Source organism: Haliaeetus albicilla, chromosome Z (genome assembly GCF_947461875.1).
Source record: "Haliaeetus albicilla chromosome Z, bHalAlb1.1, whole genome shotgun sequence".
In the NCBI taxonomy this organism is placed as follows: domain Eukaryota; kingdom Metazoa; phylum Chordata; class Aves; order Accipitriformes; family Accipitridae; genus Haliaeetus; species Haliaeetus albicilla.
In genome coordinates this window covers 43,384,763-43,402,444 of record NC_091516.1, presented here as the reverse complement: position 1 = coordinate 43,402,444, position 17,682 = coordinate 43,384,763, and the positions used below count along the sequence as shown (strand labels likewise).

At 41.2% G+C, this 17,682-nt stretch overlaps 1 long non-coding RNA gene across 1 annotated transcript; it reads right to left on the bottom strand.

Annotated features, from left to right (window-relative positions):
- Nucleotides 1–8,280: 8,280 nt before the first annotated feature.
- Nucleotides 8,281–16,937, bottom strand: LOC138683780 (uncharacterized). Its single transcript, XR_011323217.1, has 3 exons — nt 16,876–16,937; nt 15,116–16,419; nt 8,281–10,234 (listed from the first exon to the last, which is right to left on the bottom strand). It is a non-coding gene; the product is annotated as an uncharacterized lncRNA (long non-coding RNA).
- Between the last annotated feature and the right edge of the window lie 745 nt (nt 16,938–17,682).

Below are 17,682 nucleotides of genomic sequence, written 5' to 3'. Positions count from 1 at the left end.
GGAAACTGAGCAAGGTATGTGTTGTTGGAGGTCTTTCTGTGTTTTATTTTTTGTTGTTGTTGTTATGGGTAGGTGGTTTGGGGTTTTTTGTTTGGTTTTTTTTTTTACAATTTGGAGCACAATTAGAAAAAAATTGACCTTCAAAATGTGACAAGCTGGCAAGTTCTCTGCTCTCCACAGTTAGTTCTCCACAAACCAACAAACAGAAAATCTCTCCAAAGTCCATGTATGTTAGTATATTTAAAAATACACTTTAACTTAAACATTCAAATTTCTAATTTCAATTTTTCTATTTTGGCATCCTTTCTACCCTTGCTTCAAGCTGTGGCACTATGTTATTATGTAGGCCTGTCAGTCAGAGAGACAACGAAACTGGTGAAGGGTCTAGAGAACAAGTCTTAGGAGGAGTGGCTGAGGGAACTGGGGTTGTTTATTCTGGAGAAAAGGAGGCTGAGGGGAGACCTTATTGCACTCTACAACTACCTGAAAGAAGGTTGTAGCAAGGTGGGTGTCAGTCTTTTTTCCCAAGTAATAAGTGATAGGATGAGAGGAAGTGGCCTCAAGTTGCACCAGGGAAGGTTTAGATTGGATATTAAGAAAAATTTCTTCACCAAAAGGGATGCCAAGCATTGCCCAGAGAAGTGGTTGAGTCACCATCTCTGGAGATCTTTCAAATACATGTAGATGTGGTGCTTAGGGACATGGTTTAATGGTGGACTTGGTAGTGTTAGGTTAACAGTTGGACTTGATGGCCTTGAGGGTCTTTTCCAACCTACATGATTCTACGATTCTATTAGGTGACAACCCTATTAGGCACCCGATTAGGCAGTGTGAATCCAGCTGATTCACAAATCTGGCATATTTGGAAACTGGGGAATTTAGCTGTTCTGGATCCAAGCTTTGAAATTTACACTCTAGAAAATGAAACACATACACAAATGTATTCATTTATGATCATGGAATAAGAACTTGCCACCTTAATCCACTTTGAATGGAAACTTTATTCACCAGGAAACAACAGAAATAAATGCAATTATTCACAAAGTAATGTATGACTGACATGAGCAAGAGTACCAAAAGTTGAAGTAAAGTGAATACAATATTTATGGTTCTGAGCCAGATCCTGTAATTCCTGTGCATTCAACTATTTTTGTTTGAATATTGTACATAATAAGAACGTATACAAATTAAATTATGCATTTTTTCAGGACCATCAGAAACAGTGCATGTTAAAGTAAATAATTATTTTATTACACATTAAAAGTTGAAAACTACAAGTGGTTCAAAAACACACTACAATAGAAGACTAGAAAAGAACAGATATTCCTGAACCGCTGAATTTCATAAACAAATGAAACTTCTGAGAGATTGTAGGCAAAGCCTCTTTCTTTTGTTTCTTCAGTCACAATTTATGGAAACATAGCTTTTATGTGTGCAAGAAACCACAGATAAGAAGAGGTTTCAAAAAAATCCAAGTCCCAGGACCACCTTTTTGATCTACTAGGTTCATGCTTAGTCAAGAACTTTATACACCATACAGGGCAAGACTAGTTAGAAATTAATAACTACAAGTAAGTACACGATTACTTCAACTATCCCATACAATTGGATGACTAAGATCTTAGATTACACAGATATTTAATATCTCTGAGCTCTTCTGGAAGACAGCTTATTGTGAGGAACTATACCATTAGAAATCTACTTCGCTATGATAGTGCAAAACCACATCATCTCTCTGAGATTTGATCTCAGAAAGATGGAGAGACTAACACCAATGTAGAGACTGATGCAATAGCACACTGGTTTAGGAGATGTATAAGGGACATGAGTCAGAAAAATAATTACCTTCCCCCCTTTTAGATCAGTTGTGTTTCCACAGGCAGAATCAAAGATAATTACATAAACTACTGCAAATTCTGAGGAAAAACTTGTAATAAATACCTTAAAGCAGATAAAATGCTGGGTATTTCAGGTGGGTGCAGCTGCAGCAAGTGATGGGGAACTTCTCTCACAGTTATTAGTGAAAAAGGGGCTGGGAGCTGAAGGACTATGGGCTTCTCCACGCTGCAGCTAGAACATCCCATATGCTGGGAGATGGAATGGTCTGTCCCAAAACTACAAAGTGAATGCAGTTCCTATTTTTAAGGAAGAAGGAATATCAACACAAAAATGAAGAATTATTACAACTATGGAGGCTTCACAAGCTGTCACATTATAGTAATAAATTTCTGTGGTGTAATAGTACTTGAAAAGAAGGGCCTTATTGTGGTAGCGTCCTGTACTTTCATGTGATCAATACAAGGTACTGACCAAACAGACACTAACAGTGTATGTACGTGGCCAGAAATGCCATTGCAGAGTAAACCATGCATAGTAACTGTGAAGTGGACAGCCTTATTTGGGTTAATTTAAAAGATAGGGAACAGTGCTTCTTTAGAAACCTGTGTAATCTATCTGCAAAACTCACTGCTGCAGAAGCTTGGTCTGTCAAAATACACAATGGGAGAAAAGGGAGCCAGAAGGTATTAAAAATGGAACAACTCTTTACTTCCGAATACAAGCAAAAGAAAGATACCCTTAGGAAAGTGAAACAAACCGTACAGGTATGGTGCATTTTCCCCCTGCCCCCTGTGAGTATGAAGCACTGAAGTATCAAGAAACACTAGACTGACACACTGAACTTATATTCTAAACAGCTGGAATAAATATTACTTCTCTATAACGCTTAATTTACAGCAATCTGTATGTGCATCTCTAAGTTTTACAGGGGGATGAACACAGTTTAATGTCTTTATTAATGACTAGAGTGGTGGGAGAGTACATCCAGTTTGTAGATGGCAGCTAATTGTAAGGGGAGTAATTGCAACACTGGAAGGCACAGCTGCATTTTAGTGGGATCCTGACAGGCTGGACAGATGGACTGACAGCAATCTCTGAAGTTGAACAACAAATGCAAATGATAAATCCTGCATGTGGGACAGAATACCTCATGCAATAGGACTGGCTGTACACTGAGTTGTTAAAAAGAATATCTGCAGAAAAGAATCTAGGGGTCTTGGTGGACAACAAATTGTGCACAAGTCAGCAATGTGCCCTTTCGGCAGTAAAAATTAACTGCACACTGGGCTGTGTCAGCAAGACTGCAGGCAGCTGTGGAAGGGAAGTGATTCTTCTGCTCCATTAATGCTTGCAAGACCACATCTGGATGACTGTTTCCAGTTTGGGGCTCCTCAATACAAGACAAATTTTACATATCGGATAGCCCAGTGGAGGCCAACAGCAAGATAGGGCTGGAGCACTCACGACACATGATGAAAAGCTGAGAGAACTGGGTTTGTTCAGCCTGCAGAAGAGAAGGCCAAGGGGAGATCTTCTGACCCTCTTCAGCTGCTTAATGGGAAAGTACAGTCTCATCGTACAGGGGCACAGCAAAAGGACAAGATGCACAACTGCAAAAAAGCAAATTACAATTAGATATTAGGAAAAAAATCTTTCATGGCCAGCATTGACAAACATTGCAATAGTGCACCAGAGAGGCTGTGGACCTCCATCCCTCAAAAGATTCAAAACTTGGAGAAATCCCTAAGCAACCTTATCTACCTTCAAAGTTGGCCCTGCTTGGAGTGTGGGGTTGGACTCCCACAGAGTAACCTCCATTACTCAGGCCTAAATCATTCTAAGGTACTAACTATGCTTTAGGAACATCAGTTAGGTCAGAGAGAAATCTAAGCAGCATAATCTAGAAAGCTAACCTCTATTTGGTTCAGTGATGTAAAACCTTTAATGACATTTTTGGAGAAAAATGGTATTTGCTTTTCAATTTTATATGTATAATAGAACATAATTTCATACTACTGACTTCAGTATACATTGTTGCATAGTATTTCACTCAAGAATCAGTGTATTTAATTGGCCTATGTTTTTTCTATCTGGAGTGCTTCCCATTTAGCAACAGAATCCAAAAGCAGCTGTTTCAGTTTCAGCTCTGCACATGCTTTCTCTAATGCATTCCATTACCTCTTGAATCAAGACAGAGCATGAAGTATCAGCAATTTGGGCAGGTCAATTCTTTTGAGGTATGCTCAAACGAATTTTGTGCTACTGAACGTGTCACAGAGGTACAGAAATTATTTATTTATTTATTTCATTTTCTTTACTGTATTTTTATTCCCAAGTGATGAATCACACCAAACTGGAAATAAAGTAGAAAACAAAGACAAGTAGTTAATGGTAAATCATATAACATGGTATTGTGACTTATTAAAAAATGAACAAATAGAAACAGAATTTCGAAAAATTTAAGAAGCTTCGGGCTGTGGAAAAATGTGAAAGGAAATCACATAAGCTAAAGCTTAGAAACCCACAATTATTGCACCTTTTCATTTAGAATATAAGCTACATTCTGCACAGTAGCAACATCATGCAACAGAGATGTTCCAACTTTCCTGTCCCTGTGAGCAGCGTACCAAATCTTCACAACAAATGCAACAGACTCCAGCTGCAGGGCAGCCTCAGTAGCGAATCACAGAATCATAGAATAGTTTGGGTTTGAAGGGACCTTTAAAAGTCATCTAATCCAACACTCCCAGCAATGAGCAGAGACATCTTCAACTAGATCAGGTTGCTCAGAGCCCTGTCAAACCTGACTCTGAATATTTCCAGGGGTGGGGCATCTACCTCCTCTCTGGGCAACCTGTTGTGGTGTTTCACCGCCCCCATTGTAAAAAATTTCTTCCTTCTATCTAGTCTAAATCTACCCTCTTTTAGTTTAAAACCATTACACCTTGTCCTATCACAACAGGCCCTGCTAAAAAGTGTGTCCCCATCTTTCTTATAAACCCCCTTTAAATATTGAAAGGCCACAATAAGGTCTCCCCAGAGCCTTCTCTTCTCTAGGCTGAACAACTCCAACTCTCTCAGCCTTTCCTCATAGGAGAGGTTTTCCAGTGCTTTGGCCATTTTTGTGGCCTTCCTCTGGACCCGCTCTAACAGGTCCATGTCTTTCCTGTGCTGAGGGCTCCAGCTCTGAATGCAGTACTCCAGGGGGCGTCTCACAAGAGCAGAGTAGAGGGGGAGAATCACCTCCCTTGATCTGCTGGCCATGCTTCTTTTGGTGCAGCACAGGATACAGTAGGCTTTCTGGGCTACAAGCACACATTGCTGGCTCATATCCAGCTTTTCATCCACCAGTATCCCCAAGTCATTCTCCACAGGGTTGTTCTCAATCCCTTCATTCCCCAGTCTCTATTGATAGTGGGGATTGCCCTCACCCAGGTGCAGGACCTTGCACTTGGCCTTGTTGGACTTCATGAGGTTCACATAGACCCACTTCTTAAGCTTGTCCAGGTCATTCTGGATGGCATCCCATCCCTCAGGCATGTCAACTGCACCACTCAGCTTGGTGTTGTCTGCACACTTGCTGAGGGTGCACTCAATCCTACTGTTTATGTCACTGATGAAGATATCAAACAGTACTTGTCCCAATAGGGACCCCTGAGAGACGCCACTTATCACCTATCTCCATCTGGACGTTGACCACTACCCTCTGGATGTGTCCACCCATGTGACTCTTTGGACATGACCACCCAGCCAATTCCTCATCCACCAAACAGTCCACCCATCAAATCCGTATCTCTCCAGTTTAGAGAGAAGGATGTTATGGGGGACTGTGTCAAAGCCCTCACAGCCATCCAGATAGATGAGCTCTGGTCATTTCTTTATACAGGCAGGGACTTGTATTACCTCACAACCACTGAGCACTGGCACAGGATTCATGTTAAAACTCTTCAAAAACTTCATGTAGCTGGAGAATCTGAGCCCATGTGCAGGCAGAAAAACTTCTGACATATACTTCCTGTGTGGTGATAAACAGAAACACAGGGCTATAGAAATCACCCAACCAAAACATGCTCTGAAGAAAGCTAAGAAAAGCTAGATCTTCCAAACAGTCATTTGTCTAATATGTTATTGTTGTTGTTAGGAATTATTGTTATTCATAACAATGACAAAATTTATTCAATAATAATAACAACAACAACAAGAAAACCAGAAAAGCTTAGGGGAAGGAAAATTCCACACTTTTCTGAGTGGAATTTTGTCACCTTCTCCATAAAGAAGATTTTTTTCTTAGTGTGCTAAGTAACACTTCCTTTTTGCTAATTAGGATGATTTCTTCTTATCTTTTCCTTAACAATGCAAAGAATCATCTCTTATCCTCTCAATATGGGAAGGCTGATAGAAGGAATGTCTGTTAGCTTGTGTAGTCTTGAAGATTATATTGATATTTACAGGAAAAGAAAAAAAAAGTTGTTTTTCTCTTTTTTTTCCCCTTCACAATGGCATTATTGCAGTGGGCCTTTTTCCCCCAGAAGAAAGCAGCATGGCAGGATACTGCATGAATTAGTATCAAAAACATCCTTTTGTGGTAGTGCATTAGGATGGTGAGAACAGAAGAGTAAAGAGTTCAGAGTAGCTATAAAAGCATGAGGAAAGCTGAGGTCAGTTGCACTTTTTGTAGTTCTTTTTTATTATTAGAATGTATATATATAATAAATGTTGGTGAAATGTCAGGCTGCACTTTTATTCTTTGTTATATAACACTGGCATTCAGTTTGGCAAAAGTAATTTTATCCTTCTTGCAGTGCCAATGGTTCATTTAGCCTGGTATTCCCTTGCAGCATGCAAACAAGCAAGCACACCAAAAAAGATCTCAGTTCCGAAGCTCTGAGCAAGCTAAAGCTGTATACAGAAAAATAATACAAAAAAAAAAGGAGTTATGGGATGTCACATTGATAATTGTTATGCTAGTAATGTATTAATTTCATGAGAAAATGTATCCTATTACGAACAGATCTTCTATGGGCCTTCCATATGTGAGAGCCTGTTTGGAAGCTGATTTCCCACTGGGTGACTGAAGAGTAGCTACCTAGTGAATTTTTATCATGCAATATAAACTGCATGAAGTAAACCCCAACTATATTATGTAGACACAGCTCTACACAATTCTGAAGAGAGCAATTCCAGACACAATTTGGTTTCATATTGGTTTTATGATATTAGCATTAGCACTGTTTTACCATTTCAGATTAGGGACTCATTTCTAATACCTTTCTTTCTGCAGCACTGATCTTTACCCCATATTTGAAAAGAAGAGGAAAGTAACATTGAAAATGTACTCTGAAGTAACCTACTCCTAAAGTAAGCTTCAGCATTACCCAAGGGAATTACTGAGCGGTTGATATCTCAAAGCATGATAGTAGAGCTCTTTCTTTTGAGCATTTTTTTACTGTTCCTATGTGTTTGTGAAATCTGAAAAATGAAAAATTTTAGGTAAGAATACCATACTAAAAATCTGGGGACCAAGGTAGTGTATTTGTAAAGAACTACCAGTAACTGTCTACTGACATGATGAATTTAGATGGACTACTAAACTTTAGACCAGGGATGTGTTGATATCATTGCTTGCTTAAAGTATCAAAGATGAAGAATTTCTAATAGGTATATGTAAAATCTTTACAGAAAAAAAAACAACAATATAAAATTCATCCAAAAAGGTTGTTACTGAAAGTATAAGCCCCCAAGTCCAAAAGATTGTTGACATAAATGGAAATCTCTCACCAACTCCCCAGTAATGGAATTGAGTTATTCTAATGCTCTGCCACTGCCTTCCAGCCAGGTGTACCCACCAGGGGAACACACCTGAGCTGAGCTCCAGTGAGCGTTACTTCTTCTTCCCCTTCAACAGGTAAAGAGGATAGCTGCCCCAGCAGGCAGTGAGCATTCTCTCAGGCAGTCTCTGAACTGTTCATCCAAATGGGTACTGCTGACAAAAATAGGCAGAAAATTATGTAACCTTTGAAGCCCAGCAGGGGCGAGATGAGAGCTAAGTCCTTCATAGCACTGTTTTAGGATCATATGGTGCTGAGCATCTCCAAAATAAGATGAATTAATTTTGTTCCCAGAAGTAGATGATGGCGGTTTTAATGTACAACATGCATAAAGGACCTCCAGAACTGGACTGCCAAATGTGCTTTTGAAGAAAACGTGTAGGCAGGCAAAGGTCTTCCAAACCACCCAGAGTCTGAAATTTCCACCAGGGTGTAAAAAGTTCCCTGGTTCTCCCATTAGTCATTATACAGATGTAAGTGGTAAGCATATAAGCAACCCAGTACTTTGCTAAGATGAAAGATCCCTTTGGATATTATTTCCAGCACCAAACACTCATAGATACAGAATAAAACTGAAGGAAAGTTATTTTTATTCTTCTGTGATATCCTCCCAGTCCTTTGGACTTCCTGTACCAAAGACATAGCATCACCATTATATTAAATAGATGCCAAGTGACCTATCCTTCCTGAGCTTTCAATGACTTTCAAAATATTTTTTATAAAAATATTACAATAACCTAATTACTACTATTTATAGTGGTAGCATAAGACCGAAAGTATGTTAGACAATTGTATAGTCACAAACAGACATAACACACAATCCTGGCATTGTTAAAAACTGATTGATAGAAAGATTCAGGATTTCAGCAATGCAGAAATATATAGGATATTACAGGATTATTACAGGATTAATTACATAAATTACAGGATACACAAAGCAATGGCAAAACTATGACACTGCCCTCACATGGATTACAAAAGTGTCCAAGAGGACAATGTAGACAGAAATACCCAGGAGGATTTCAAGGATGATAAATAGTCTGACATAATGGAAACCAAACTAAGTAACATAAAAATTAACATAATTTATTATGCAGTCTGGGACTAGAGGTACAACAGAAGAAAGGGAGGAAGCAAGGGAGAAAGTAGGAGAAGACCCAAGAGATTCAAGTGCTAGGACTACTTAATTTAAGCACCAGCCTCACGGTCGGTCAGTCAGTCATTGATTTTCCACTGACTACACTTCATTCAGGTTGGTTCCAGGCTTCAGAAGCACTGGCAATAAAAAATCTCAGGCAGAGAGAAGATTTAAACTGTCTGAATCTCATCTTTGGAGTCTCAGCACTCTTATCAGACAATCACAGAGTAATATCTTCAGCCTTATTCTGGTTCCTCTCTACCACAAGCAGAGGTTCTGAAAGCTTCATCTCCAGGAAGAGGAGGATTCTGACCATTGGTACAGGCAGAAGTCAGGTATAATGCTACTTCTGAAGGACCTCTGAAATTTGGAGAGTGAGTGTGCACTAAGAAGACTCAGTGATGTGCAGCTATAGATACAAGGAATGCCATAGTCAGGGTCATGGCTCTGCAATTTCCAGGCCATGCTGCCACTCAAAGGGCTGCCCACCAAAACCACTGTCATTTAGATCCATAGTAAAGTTTAACTCATACCATAAATGTCTCTATCTCTTAGTGAAACTCAGAACCAGGGACCTGAAAGTCCTTGTTAGCCCAGACCATGACTGTAAACTTTATGAGTGAAGAACACGATCTCACCATAGTTTTTACAAGACCACACAGAAATGCGTTTCTTAAAGAAACCTAGTGCAGTGTTCAATATAGTTATGCAGAGATATATAACCACAGCAATACTTCGTTTCCTTTCCCAGCTGTAATTAAAACAGAGACTGGAGCAAATTTAATTGCAGAAGTCATTTGGACATTTAAAATCTAATGTAAATAATAATATAATACACATACAGAATTTTGTGATAAAATGAAGGAATAAAGCACAAAACATACCTTTGCAGCTATGAGCTCATCTAACAACATCAACATATTTTAGGACCTTGTTTCTTAACTGAGGGGATCAGGGTGTAGTTTTCTATCATCTACATGAGGTTTGAAGAACTGGTTAAAAATATTATGAGAGAATCTCGTTGCTATTTGATAGATCTTAACCACACAGACACTCTGAAGTATTTAATATTCAGTCCTTTCAGAGACTAAATTGGTGTGTGGTTTGACCTACTATACACGTTTTATTTACATAATTGATTAGCTCAGAATTTAGAGAATTAATCAGCTCAGCAGTTACTATTGTGCAATTTATAAAGAACACTATGTTTATGCTTTAATGATAATGAAATAATAGAGGAGAAAGCAGAAAAATAGGTTTTTCTAAGAAGAGCAGCAACCACTAACCAGGTTAACCTCCTGCAACAAGATCTTTTGATGGCCTGCTCCACACAGATAATTTTTACAGCTGATTCCTTGCAGTGATTTTTTACAGAATTGGAAACATGGACCTTCAGTCTAGATGATACACCATATGAAAATGTTGATGCCTGTTCAATATGGGAAATAAAAAAAAGTCTGCACTCAAACATTTCTGGGTTGAATTAGAAACAAACTGCCAATTTTTGTGATTTATGCAAAACCACAATATTAGAGGACTTTGAAGCACCTACAGGCAATTCTATGGATCTCCCCCTTACACAGTTCCCAGCCCTTTATGACTCCTCCAGAGAACAGCAAGGCTTCAAATTGCTTCGACTTTCTGACAGATGTCAGGTGACCCTGCAGTGACTATTCACAGTTACAATTTTTTTGGAAAGGACCTATTCTGCCTTTCCGAGACAGTATATTTACAAACAAATTTAAAATAGGAGACAATTCATAACCAGAAAAACATGTGCAGGCACAGAATTTAATGTCTGTAGTACAGACTTTCAGATAGCATTTGATAATGAGGTCAAGATAGCGCCAATTAAAAAAAAAAAAAAAGGAATGAAGAAATGCAGCTTTATATTCCCACTTCCTAGATTCAACTGATACACAAGTAAGCAAAAGAACTTTTCCAACTTATCCTATAGCAGTGGTAATGCAGAACCTCTTTGATGAAACGGAAGGGCAAGAGGAGTATCTTCAAACAAGCATTCAAAACCACTATTATTCTCTTCTCCAATAATTTAATATTCTTTGGCAATATTCAGCTAAATGTATTTCTTTACAAAATTATAAAAACACAAGCTGAGTAACTGGAATATTAAATTTTCCAGAGAATGTTAAGTTATCTGTGAAAAAGTGTACTGGAAAGCTGTATCTGAGTAGGAGTCACTTCCACCATGTTCAGCCACCTTTACACCTGTAAACTCTCTTCCACACATGTAGTTGTCAGGAGTTAATCCAAGTTCACCCCAAGCAGCCTCACGAGCACTTCCAACAACTTTTTTTGCAAGCTCTCTGGATTTCAATAGGCAGATTGTGACCTGAAAGCAGTAGTGCACTTAAGGAACTGCGATACCAAAACCCTAATAGAACAAACAGAAAACGCCAGACCTTTGAGCCAGTGACAACAATTACCTCCTCCGGCTGTCTGAGCTGGGAACAAGTTTCTCCAGGCTGCACGTGTAACCTTTTTCAATTTGGCAAAGCCCTATGCCACTGATTTAGTGTCATATTTTGAATGTTAACCTGTCCTGATTACAAGGGCTGCCAGTCAATAAATGCAATTTATGAAGATAAAGCTACGCTTTCACAAGTATGTATTTTTTAGAATAGGATGAAGAAGCTTGTGAGTTGAGACTAAGACAGGGAGATTGCTTGCTAATTACCACCAACAGCAAAACAGACTTGACCTGACAAAAATTAATTTAATTTATTGCCAATTAAAATGGATTTGGGTATTGAGAAACAAAGACAAAAAAATTAAAGCAACACGCTACCCTTTCAACAGGCTGAACTTCACTCCTTTGCTCCCAACTCCTCTACTTCCTCCCCTTCATACCTTCATTACCAACTCCTCTACTTCCTCCCCCATGATCGGCACAAGAGGATTCGGAATGGGGGTTGTGGTCAACCTGTAACAGCTCCTTTCTGCCACTCCTTCCATCTCACACTTTTCCCCTTCTCCAGCATGGGGTTCCTCCCATAGGATACAGTTCTTGAAGAACTGCTTCAGTGTGGGTTCTCTCCATGGGGTACAGTCCTTCAGGAACAGACTGCTCCAGTGCCAGATCCTCTCCACAGGCTGCAATCCTTCAGGATACACCTGCTCTGGCGTGGGCACTCCATCAGCTGCAGCTTCTTTCAGGGCATGTCCACTGCTGCGGTATGGGGTCCTTCATGGGCTTCAGTGCGGATACCCTCTCCACCGTGGTCCTCCATGGGCTGCAGGGGAATCTCTGCTTGAGTGCCCCGAACACCTCCTCCCCCTCCTCCTATCCCAACCTTGGTGTTCACACTGCTGCTTCTCACACTTTTTTTTCCCTTTCTTCCTCTGCCTTTGTGGAATTTTTTACTTTTCTTAAATACTCTTTCCCCGAGGTGCCGCCATCTTGCCTAAGGGACTCAGATGTGCCCTGTGGTGGATCCATTGGGTCAGGTCGGCTGGAACCAGCTGTGTCTGGCACAGGGCTGCCCTGGCCTCTCCTCATGGAGGTCCCCCCTGCATCTGCCCTCTGCTACCAACCCCTGAAGACACATAAACCCAATACAATACCACTCATTAAAGTGCATGAAATAGAAGTTACATAAGCTGTATACAAAAATTATATACATACTATTCATATGAAAAAGGAAAAATATCAGGTAAGTCTATTTAATATAGTTCAAGATTTCAAGCAGGCTTTCCAATCCACTAGGCCACCACAAAAATTGTAAATCTCCTCAGGACAACATGAGAGAGGAATTTAGGATGCAGTCTGTGTGGATATTACTGGAATAAGCCTGGACCTGCCAGATGTGGCAATCTGGGTGACAGAATAGCAATAATATTGTCAGATATACTCTTCACTGGGTGAAAAACTGGCTGGATGGCCGAGCCCAGAAGGCTGTGGTGAATGGGGTGAAATCCAGTTGGTGGCAGGTCACAAGTGGTGTTCCCCAGGGCTCAGTGTTGGGCCCCGTTCTGTTTAATATCTTTATTGATGATTTGGATGAGGGGATTGAGTGCACTCTCAGCAAGTTTGCAGACGACACCAAGTTGGGAGGCAGGGTTGATCTGCTTGAGGGTAGGGAGGCTCTACAGAGAGATCTGGACAGGCTGGATCAATGGGCTGGGGCCAATCGTATGAAGTTCAACAAGGCCAAGTGCCGGGTCCTGCACTTTGGTCACGGCAACCCCATGCAGCGCTACAGGCTTGGGGAAGAGTGGCTGGAAAGCTAGCCAGCAGAGTAAGACCCGGGTGTGCTGGTTGACAGCTGGCTGAATATGAGCCAGCAGTGTGCCCAGCTGGCCAAGAAGGCCAATGGCATCCTAGCCTGTATCAGAAATAGTGTGGCCAGCAGGAGCAGGGAGGTGATTGTTCCCCTGTACTCGGCACTGGTGAGGCCACACCTTGAGTACTGTGTGCAGTTTGGGCCCTTCACTACAGGAAAGACACTGAGTTGCTGGAGCGTGTCCAGAGAAGGACAAGAGGAAATGGCCTCAAGTTGCAGCAAGGGAGATTTAGGTTAGATATTAGGAGGGTTGTCAAACATTGGAACAGGCTTCCCAGGGAAGTGGTTGAGTCACCATCCCTGGAGATATTCAAAAAGCGAGTGGACATCGTTTAGTGGGCATGGTTGATGGTTGGACTTGATGATCTTGAAGGTCTTTTCCAACCTAAATGATCCTATGATTCTATGATTCTATGTTTGCAAACAGTCTACAGAGTTGAGCCTCTGTCTGCATATCAGTGCAGATGATGACTTTAGTGTCCAGAATCTCAGTTTGAGCATAGACGCCAGGCTTAGCCCTGAAGGATGTTAGCTGACTGCCACTGATCTCCCAGATCACAAACCTAAAGATAGATTGTGTGGTTAATTTTCGTTTAGTAGTCATGTAAGGTAGAGGGAAGACAAAGAAACCTTTTTCACCTGACTTTTGACAAAAAGGGGAAACACACATCAAAAAGGTCTGAAAGCATAATATCACAGAGAACCGACCAACAGTTGAAAGGAAACTCACTAACTATATTTTTAAAAACATTAGCCCACCTGGAATTTTCTGGAGAAAGGAAGCCTCCATATCATACAAAATGTTCAAGTGTTTGAAATGTGTAGCACTACAGCTTAATGAATGATGTGCAGACCAATAGTTTGTTAGTTTGTGGCCAGGTTAATTAAAGTACAATTTTGGGGGGCCCTGGGTTGCTTAAGCCCTAAAAGAGGTATGCTTTTCTTCAAACATTAACAAACTTTCTGTTGTATTATCTATGAAGACTGCAGTTTTGGCTTTCACTTTGTATGCTCCTATACATATTAAAAAAAAAAAATCTTTCCCAATAAATAGCATTTTCATAATATTACCTGACTTTAAAGAACTAAAATAACATCTGAAGAAACTAATGGAACAGTAAAACATACATAAAGATTTTATGCCTTTTTTAGCAAGGCAGTTAGCTACAGAATGGATAATAGTGCTTACAATTAAGAACTACAAGAGATAAACACAAGTTGAGACATATAAACTGAACCTATGTTTTGAAAAATAACTCACTTCAGATTAATGTACTATATTGAATTGACAATTTAGGGACTGGACCAGTCTTATAAAGAAAGAAACATTTTTCATTTTCACAAGTAACTTGAATAATTTTTAGAGGATCCATAATATTAGCTTTAATTACATTTTCTGCATCTTCAAATACATGAGCAGAGAGAAAGAAAGATGGTTTACAAACATTTGGCTTTAAAGCAGGGTGAAGTTGTTCAGGAGGTGTTGGAAGTCTTATCCTATTTGTTCTTAGCAGCTGTGCATTAAAAATAGAGCAAAATACATAAACTTGCAGAGAAATACAAGAAACAAAAAAGTGGTTCAATACACAGGAATGATATGCAGTGTTTGAATTAATTCATACAGGTAACAGAAGGTAAATATTTGTTTACAAACCCAAGGAAACATTATAAATGGAGGAAACAAAAGTAGCTGGAATTGATAGTGTTTAAGAATTCCATTATAAACTTTTGTTTTCAGGTAACTTGTAACTTTACCATTACCTCTGTTTGACAAAAACATTCCCTTGGAGATACCTAATCTGTGGTAGCACTGTATGTGCTATGAAAGCACTTTAAAAGCAAGACACCAGCAGCAGCACAGATCCAAGTTTAGAATGAAAAATAAGAGTTAGGGCAAATACTTTCACAGTTAACCTTTGCTAAAGACATTCTGTTAAGAAATACTAAAGACGACATCAACATGTTGCTGAATATTATACACACAAAAAATCATCAGTACTACTGACCTTTGTTAGTAGCTAGAGAAAAGCTCCCAGAAGGTAGCACCAGGTCATCCTCATTCACACCTCAGTAGGGAATATTCCTCCCATGAGTCACCACCAGTTTTAAAAGAACCATTCTGACAACATTTGTCCTAAACTTTTAGACTATAAATGCAGCAGGTCCCACTGCAGATTTTTTAAACCATATTAAAGCCTTTAACATCCAAGGGTTCCCCACTTATAGCTTTCTGTCTCTTCCTTGTTCTGTCTTGTAGTTCTGTGCTATGCACAAACCTCAAAGCATTTGGGTTCATTGCTGTGTGTTTGTGAGCCATACAAATGAGCCTTTCCCTTGGCTTGCTGGCATTATTGACAGTACTAAGTAGCTCCTCATTTTAATATCTGTTACTCCTGCTGTTCTCACTCATGGATGACTAAGGGGAGAAGGATGGCAGGGAGAGCTTCTTAGACATCATTACCTACAAATCAAACATGCATTGTCTGTTAAAGAAAAAATAACGATGGTTTGGCAACTTCAAATCTAATCTGTACAGCTTTAAATGCCTAGATACTCTCTCCACAGTTGTACTGGGTTTGGCTAGATAGAGTTAATTTTCTTCATGGTAGATTGTATGGTGCTATGGTTTGGATTTGTGCTGAAAATGGTGTTGATAACATAGATATGTTTAAGATATTGCTGAACAGTGCTTGCACAACATCAAGGCCTTCTCTGTTTCTCATGCTGCTCCACCAGTGAGTATGCTGGGGGTGCACAAGAGGCTAGGAGGCAACACAGCTGGGACAGCTTACCCCAACTGACCAAAGGGATATGACATACCATATGACATCATGCTCAGCAATAAAAACTGGGAGAAAGGAGGAGAAAGGGGAGGCATTTGGACTTATGGTGTTTGTCTTCCCAAATAACCATCACATGTAATGAAGCCCTGCTTTCCTGTTTCTGGCTGCCGATGGGACTTAGTGAACGAATTCCTTATTTTGCTTTGCTTGCTGGCACAGCTTTTGCTTTCCCCATTAAACTGTCTTTACTCAGCCCACGAGTTTTCTCATTTTTATTCTTCCAACTCTCTCCTCCATCCCACTGCAGGGGACTGAGCAAGTGGCTGTGTGGCTCAGCTGCCTGCAGGGCTAACCCAGAACAATAGTTCAAAAACTTCTGCTGTTTAATTTTGCAGCAGTTAAATGTCAATTCTTCTCTCTTTAAGTAGAAGTCTATGCTGGTAGGTTTTCCAATTCCACCTCTTAGGACTACAGAGAAGCCTCTCACAGCCCAGCCCAGAGGAAACAGAATGACCTGGGAGAGATGTCTGCAAAGTCAGAGAATTTCGATTAATAGGACATTGACTTCACCTTATTAAGGACCTTTTTCTGTAGGCGAGATGAATCAAAAAGGTCAGCAGATAGTGCTTGAAAGTTAAGAGAAAATTGGAGCACCCAAAAACTGGGGCAGGGGGAGTTGGGAGTGGGGGCAGAGAGCCTAGCTGCCTACATATGCAAAGCACAGGAGATGAAAGCACCAGGGTAATCACCCTCATCACCTTGACCGTGTCTGCCACCGAGGTGTGGTTATCCCATTTGACTCGGGGTGGGGATGGGTCGCGGGGGTGGCGCAGAGCTTCCCAGTTACGTGTACTGGAGAAGGAGGCCTACAGTTCCCGGGGGCACTCCCCCGAGGATGTCGGCGGGGGTCTCTCACGACAGGAACACCGGCCACCTCTCCGCAGTAGCTGGCCCCGGAGGCTCGAGGTGCGGGTGGTCCCCACCCAGGCCGCTCCCCTCCCGTACTGCGGGGACAGGCGCCCCGGGCGCAACCGAGTCCGTCCGTTGCCAGGCAAAGGCGCTCAGCGCTCCCGACAGCCTTCCTGGAGGATCCGGCATCCTACGGCAACGGTAAAACACATTCATCACGCACCTGCCGCCTTCAACCAATCAGAGGCGCCCGTCTCGGGCCGCCTGGCAACAAGCCCCGCCCAAGCCCCTACTAGTGTTGTAGCGGGTGCTGGCGCCTGAGGTGGCAGGTGGCACCCGACGGCGGCCTGCGGTGGCGGCAGTACCGGGAAACTGCGAGCACGGCGGAGCTGGGCTGAGCCGTCCGCCGTGGACGTCTGAAGTGAGGGGCTGCGTGTGAGGGCTGGTGAAGAAGTAAGTGTTGGGTACCGCCAGAGGGAGCGGAGGGGAATCTGCCCATGCTGGTTGAGGACAGAGACTCTGGAGAGCAGAGGGGTTCTGGGCAGGGCCCAGCTCCTCGATCCCTCGGTTACAGGCAGGCCTGCCTTCCCTTGGCAGGTGTAGCTTTGAGAACATATGACTGAACACACATCTAGGAACCCCCTTGTGGAGACCACTTGCCTGTGACAGAATACCAGTGCTTACCACAAGAATTAAAATAATTAATTAATCCAATAAAAAACACTCCATAAAATTACTTGTGGAGGCTATTTTTCAAGACCGGCCATATTTTCAGGTTTCTAAAATCTGAAAAAAGCTCCACCTCTTTTCTTTCATCTTGAGAGGCTTCAGTGTAGCTAATGTGGGCTCATCAGAAGTGTGCTGAAGATGGCATTTGTGTG